The 7,173-nt window shown below is 57.9% G+C and overlaps 1 long non-coding RNA gene across 1 annotated transcript; it reads right to left on the bottom strand.

Annotated features, from left to right (window-relative positions):
* Positions 1-1,730: 1,730 nt before the first annotated feature.
* LOC102155105 lies at positions 1,731-6,638 on the bottom strand. Its single transcript, XR_005357593.1, has 3 exons — positions 6,231-6,638; positions 2,433-2,489; positions 1,731-2,030 (listed from the first exon to the last, which is right to left on the bottom strand). It is a non-coding gene; the product is annotated as an uncharacterized LOC102155105 (long non-coding RNA).
* Between the last annotated feature and the right edge of the window lie 535 nt (positions 6,639-7,173).

Raw genomic sequence — 7,173 nt, 5'->3', positions numbered from 1 at the left:
GCAGACAAGGTGACGGGTTTGCCTGGTGAGTCATCTGGACTGTAGGCATAGTAGGGGTATCAGGCTCAGAGAAACCAGTGATGCTGCAGCTTGGGACCTCGGGACTATGCCAGTGACCCTGAGTACTCTGGCAAGGGGCCACCTGAAACTCTTTCTGCTCATAAGTGGCTCCCCCATCCCCACCCTGCCCTGCCCTGCCCTGCCCAGCTGCTCCGAGGAGATGGCTCCCTGGCTCCATGACGCCGGCTGCCAATCCCAGGGAGCAGTGGGCAGAGGCGAGACCTGACATGCCCTTGGCACTTGGCAGCCTGGTTTCCCCAGCGCTGAGGCTGGGCCATCCCCAGGGGCCATCCCCAGGGCCCACTGCTCACCACCTCTGCCCAGCACTCCACACTTACCTTGGCTCACATGAGCCTGACTCTGGATCCTGACAGTGCAGGAAGATGTTGGAGAAAGATGTGTAAGAGAAGAGCCATGCCCCTAAAGGCCACTCCACCTGTCCCTCTGTGGGTCACCAGGAAGGTGGAGCGGGAAGATCCTGTACACAGGTCCTCTCCTTCCATGTATCCCTCAGCCACAGGGAGAGCCCCAGTTAGCTCATCTGAAAATGATGACACTGACCTCACAGATATTCTCCGGGGGTCAAGAGAAGACAGGGAAGAGAAGGACCTTCATAAAGCATCACTCACAGGTGTCAGTGCCTGATGCGATCGTCTGGTTCTTGACCTTTTGTCAAGGTAGCCGTGCCCTTCTGTGGGAGCAAAGGCATCAGACAGCTGATGGTTGCACTGAGGACGCCTTCCAGAAGGAGATAAAAGGTTCTAGGAAACCAAGCCCCAGGACGGTAGAGAACACCGTGCAGAGCCCATGAACGCCATCCCCTCTGCCTGGCCTTCTCTGTGCCGCACACTTACACACGAACCAGTGTACACTCGTGCTGCACATAGGACATGAGCACATACATGTGCGCTTATACAGCGCATGCACACATAGCAAGATGTGCAATACTCTCATGTGCCCTCTCCAGGACACACACACGTGTTCAAGCACGAATGCACTAATCAGTACCTGCATACACACACACACACACACGCCCACCATCCCTCCCAAAATGATGATGTTTCCAGTGTCAAAAAATACCCCGCTTAATTACATTGACCTTGATGCCTTGCAGCAGCAAGTGCCAGCATAAACATACTATAGGATTGAAACTATAAATCTGGAAAATAAGGGGGTGGGTTACAGAGAGCTTCTCTCTCCCTCCCTCGCTTGCTGTTTGCTGGCTTGCAGATGGGGAAACTGAGGCTCAGGCAGGAGCCATGCCGTGGCTAGCTCTGTGATCTTGGCCAAGTCCTGATTCTTGCTGCGGTCATGGCCAGTCTCCCAGACGGCCCTCGACTCTTCTCCTCCCTCCTCGATTCTGGCCACAGGGCCTGGAAGACCCCATAGTCACTCAGTCCCTCGCTGGACCCTCAGCTCCTCATTCGGGGCAGGCTGAGCGGTCTGTGCTGGGGCTGAAGCACACAGGCCAGCTACCTGGCAGCTGGGTCCCCTGAGAACAGAGAAGCCTGGCTGCCCACACCCGGAAGGGAGGTACCCAGGGGCTGGCGTATCCACAGGCACCGCCAGCTCTGGCCTGCCGATTGTGATCCCTCCAAGAATATCTGATACCTGGAAAAATATTATCGACTTAAAAAATGACAGCGAAATCAAAATTAATCGATGTTTAATTGAATATGTGCAAAATGTTAACATCATGTCAACTTGTTAAATCCAACTCCTCCGCTCCTATGAAGTTATATGTAAATGATATTTGAAGTGGCATGTGGATGCATTCTGATGTGTTTATTATGATGCGGTATGACATTCCCAGAGTGAGAGGGTTGCAGGGGGCGGAGGAGATCTAAAAATAGCCCTTTTGGGGTGCTGTGGCGTGGGGGGTACTGCCCGTATCGGCTGAGCTGCTCCTTTCTGACCGTCCTGCCGATGCTCGTTGGGGACCTCCTGCAGGAGCTGGGCATTTCCAGCACCTACAAATGGATAAGCTAACCTCTAGGGAGCCGTTGAGCTCTTCTAATATTCTAGAATCTTCCTGGAGAATCCAGCAAGTTCATGCGGCAGCTGAGCACGCTCCGCTTGCCCTGATCTGTTTCTCCAGGGCTACTGATACAGGTGCGATAAGGTGGGACAACACGGAGAAGAGGAGACTGGGGGGCTTAGCCTTTGCCTTCGTAACCGAGGTAGCTGAGCTGAGCTTTTGGGACAAGGGACCGCTGACTTTCAGGTGATCACATTAAAGCACGACAGGGATGCCCTGCTAAAAAGAATTACAATGTGGCTCTTTTCTGCACAGCACTGGGTTATTTGCAAAGCATCTTTAGGCACTTGATCCTTTAATGACTATGTTGGACGGTCAGGATCAGTTTACATACCTGGGCAATGGGGCCAGTGGTGCTCCAGGGGGGTTACTTGAATCACGCAGGTTCTTACTGTTGAGAAAAGACAGCTGTGGGACTTGAGCCGTGACCTCTGACTCTGGACTGGGTAGGGCTTCCCTCCCCGGGCTTCCCTTATGCCATCCTTGGGAGACACGTTGGCAAAAACACGGGTCATTCTGGAACACTACATTTGCATATGGCTTCCTCCTCTGCCCTCTGCCCCTCTGCCCTCCACCCCCGGCTGCTGTGAGAACAGCGGGCTGTTGGGGATGGCTAATGCTCACAAGGGGCCAGGGGCTCCCTTACACTCCCAGCCCCCTACGCCGGACTGGGCCCATGCACTAGCTCTGGCCAACGGGCTATGAGCCACTGGGGTGCATCACACCCAGGCCTGGCTGATGCCGATTAATCCCAAAGTCAGCGGAGTGTGGGTTCCAGGGCTCTCACTTGCCCAGGCCCCACTCTCTGGGTCCATGGGTATTTTGTTTTTGCAATTTCTGTGTACAGTGGTGTTGGAGTCGTTGTGGGTAATCGACATGTATAATTCTGTAGAACTTTTCTTACAGAGATCCCATAAACTGTGTAAGTTTGGGGCCCTCGAAACCTGGATGTGCCCCTGTGGCTGAGGCATACCCCCATGGTCCTGCTCTCTGCTTTTCTGCAGTGGCCTCAGAGGGCAAATCCGCAAGATAAAGGGGAGCTTCTTGCCTAGTGCAGACCTTGATGTGAGTGAGAATAGGGCTGTCCTGTGAAGTCACAGAGGTTTGGGGCCTTGTCTGGTACCCAGCTTGACCCATGGCATGGGCCCATATGCAAGCTCTCATCCCCGTTTCTCAGAAGAGAAGACTGAGGCTCTGTCCTTGGCGGCTAGTGCAGGTGCTCCCAGAGCTGCGGTGGAGGGGGAGGGACGTGGAGCTTGCCTCCTGCACAGACCAGAACCGTACGGAGCCCGGTCTGTGGACTCCGAATTCAGAGCTCTGAGCCTGGGAGCTGTGGGTTAAGGCCAGCTGCCTCTCGAGGGACTCCAGAATGAGGGGGAGCCATTGTGGGGCTGGCCTCTCAGCCCGGAGTCGCAGGGTGTGGGCAACTTGGGGAGTATCCGAAGGTGCTGGTGTCCTCTGGGACACTGGAGCCCCACAGGCCAGCACCGCCAACGCTGGCCTCGCAGAGGGGCAGCAGTCGTGACCTCAGGACGATGTGTCTCTCCCACCAGGAGTGGAAGCTGGGAAACAGGCAGGCAGCTCTGATTTCCTGTGCAGCTGTTTCCCGACAGGGCTGAGGACCCGGGCGCAGCCCCCTCCTGGGAGAGGGGACACGGCAGCCTTGGAGGCCCAGGGAGCCGGGGGCTGGGGTGGGGGAGCTGGCCGTGTGCTGGGTGCTGGCTCAGCCCCGCTCCGGACTGCAGGGCAGTGTCTGTGGGGTGCCCGGGAGGGCGAGGGCCTACGGTCCTGAGCGGGCACGGCCGCCATCCTATGGGGTGTCCTTCCCAAACTGTCCGGTGCGGAGCTGACTGGGGCTGGGACACGCGTGGCTGTGTGCTGCGTGGACACGAGCGTTTTCCTGATTGCACATGTGGCCCAAGTGGGCTGTCCACTGTTTTGTCTCAGGTGGAGACAAAAGCACCTCCTGGGAGCCGTGGGAGGATGACTCCTTCCACTCAAGGGGCTGGCGGCGGGCATGGCCCAGAGTGGCACTTGGCACCGTGCGTCTATCGCAGTTATTCCTATACTGCTCTGGCCTGTGTTTGGTAGCTTTGGTGCCACCAGGTAGGGCCTTGGTGCCATCCTCAGGCAAGAGCAGCTCCGCCCTCTGGACTTGCTCTGGAGCCCAGCTTCTCCACCTTGGAGTGCTCTGGTTTGGGCCGTTTGCAGACACCGCCTCCCGCGCCACCCCCCCCCCGCCCGTCCTGTCTGTGCCCGGCCCCAGGGAGCGGGCCAGACTTACCAGTAGCTCTTGAGCCCCGCAGGTCTTAGTTTCTAGCAGCCCTGGGTGGCCTCCGGAGTATGGACCAGTGGGCCTGGGCGCTGGGCCTATCTGCGACTGCTTGCCAGCCCTCCTGGGTGTGCAGAGCCACACCAGCAGACTCTGACCCTGCAGAAGGCCAGCTGCCAATGCCCTGCTCTTTCCTGCTGCCTGGTAAGCAGCTTGACAAGTCGCTTGGCTGGGGGTAGGAAAGGCTCCTCCCTGAGCTGGGTCTCAGCCGAAAGGCGGTCCCCCTCATCTTAAACCAGGCTCACTAGAAACAGGGGCTGAAACGGGGACTTCTGTACAAGTGGGTGCAGGGGGGACTTCTTAGGAGAAACCAGTAAGGCAGGGAGGGAGGAGGTGACAGGAAGGAGAAGGAAGGAAGCAGAGATGTGACCGTGGCTTAGCCTGATCCCGTGGGGAACTCGGGGTGTGAACTGCACCAAGGATTAGTCCCAACTTGAAGCAAGGTGGCTGGGGGTGAAACTCTGGCATCTGTAGGTCTTGCGTGGAGGGATGGGCAAATGTCCTGGCACCTGGTAAGACAGCTCCCAGTAGCCAAGGATGGTTCTGGGATGAAGGGTACAGTGGGCGCCGTTAGCAACAGCCTCCTGCTGCGGTGTGGGTTGGGCTATGCAGGCCCCAGGCCCGGATCCGGGGTGGGGGACGGGGGGCAATCACATGCCCCACACCCTTTGTGGCCATTTCTTCACTTTGAAGGTGATCTTGTACTCGTCCTGGATTCGAGTCTAGCTTGGCTTAGTAAACACCCGACTCCCCAGGCCCACTGGGTGCCAGGCCCCGCGGTGGGCCTGGGCGGCTTGGAATCGCACCAGTAACGAGCTGCCTGGCAGGGTCTGTCGTTCTTCTGCCCAGGGCTTCCACGTTCACCCACGTCTCGTCCTCTGGGCACTGCTGGTTCACTTAAGACCCATCCACGGCCAAGTTCACTAGGGTTACGGGAGCGAGTCTGCTCCAAAGCGGAGGCAGGACAAACTACAGGGTGTGTTTGCTCTTACAGAAGAAGCTAGAAGGTGCCCACTTTCTCTGGGGTTGGTGGGGAGAGAGGGAAAGGGGTATCACACGCTGCTGTTTCCCTTCTGCAAGCTTTCCAGGCCGGCTGGGGAGGCAGCGGAGAGAAGCCCTGTCTCCTGCCCTCGTCCCGCCCTCTCCCTCCCTGCTGGGCCTTCTCGAAGGCAATGGCCTTGTAGCTACTGCTGGGGAAGACAGAAAACCACAGCTATGCAGCACCAAACAGGCCTGCATCATGTTTACGCAATGACAGGGGCCCGGGCGCCTCTCCAGAGAGGCTGCGGCTCCCTGCGGCCGCTCAGACAGCCTGGCCACGTCCAAGGCTTGCTTCGGAGGCCAGGATGGCCGAAAGGCCCTTGGCGGTCACTGCCTCCAAGTCTCTTGTTTCATCAGGAGGCCCAGAGACGGGGAGTCGGGGAAACGAGGGAGGGAGGTCGGAGCTGAGGTTCCTGGGGAGGCAAGTGGAGGGGGCTGCTCTCAGCCCCTGCCCTCCTCCCTCCTCCCGTCCCTCCTGTCTGCCCAGCTGTGGCTTTGAACCTGAGGCCCCTGTCCCTGGACAGCAGAGGAGGAGGCGGCAGAGAGGGGGCCCCTGAGCTGGCCCGTGGGAGCTCCATCTCCTCAGCTCCACTCCTTGTGGGGGTACCACAGGGTGAGAACTGGGACCCCCATCAGGAGACAGGATGCTGGAGAGGACCTGTGTTCTGCATGGAGTCACTCTGGGGACCCGTCTTCCCTCCCACAGCCCTGCAAATCACTCAGGCCTCCCTGGGTCCCGCTCTCATCTGACCATCTTACCTGCCCCCTCGGCACAAAATCGAGACCAGCTTCTTTTCTTTTGTCTTCAAACTGGTAGCCATATCCTGCTTCCCCTTGTCTCTCACGGCGGAGGAGGAGCGTCTGGGTTCATCCACCGGCCCCACACTGGCTCCAGTAATTGGCATCTCTTTCCTCTGCAACCCCAAGGCCGCCCCGGGCCCGGGGTCCCCGCCCTCTGCCTCAGCCCAGCCCCGACTCTGTTCCCAAGGCTCCAGCTCCACGGTCTCACTTCTCCAGGAAATGTTGCCAAGCCACACTCTGAGCCTCTGCAAAGCCAGCCACTTGTTTCCACTCCACTGATGGCTTTAAGGTCACCCATGAGTTGCCAAACCCGAGTCCTGTCTCTCTTGATCCCTGTTTGATCTCTGTCCTGTGTCTGACACTGGCCCCCACACCAGCCCTGTGTTGTCATCGGCCACACTCCCTCTTCTTGAATCAACTGTCTGCCGGGACGCCCCTTCCTGGAAGGTCTCCCAAGCTTCTAATTAGAATCAGCATCCCCTACATTGAGCTCATCACCTTCTCCACTAATCTCCTCCATTCTTGGTTGGAAGCTCCACTTTGTTGCCAAAGTCAGAAATCTGCGTTTTGTTCTTGTGGCAGAATGTTCTTGTGAACGTCTCCGCCTCCGAGACATCGACCTCCTCATGCCTTTCCAGATCTGATCAGGTTTAGGGTTTTGAGAAGGGGAGATTACTCGGGAGAGCCTGACGTAATCCTAAGGGTCTTCGTAAAGGGAGGCAGGAGGGTCAGAGGGAGTAGTAGGACGGGTGACGATGGATGTGAGAGGTTGCGTGGGGTATGTAGCCACAGGTCGAAGACTGCCGGCAGCCACCAGAAGCGGGAAGAGGCAAGGGGTGTGGTTTTGCCTCTGGAGCCTCCAGAAGGAACAGCCCTGCTGACACCTTGGTTTTAGCCCTGT

This window comes from Canis lupus, chromosome 4, assembly GCF_011100685.1.
Source record: "Canis lupus familiaris isolate Mischka breed German Shepherd chromosome 4, alternate assembly UU_Cfam_GSD_1.0, whole genome shotgun sequence".
In the NCBI taxonomy this organism is placed as follows: domain Eukaryota; kingdom Metazoa; phylum Chordata; class Mammalia; order Carnivora; family Canidae; genus Canis; species Canis lupus.
The sequence above is the reverse complement of the archived record's forward strand: the minus strand, read 5'-3'. Positions and strand labels throughout refer to the sequence as shown.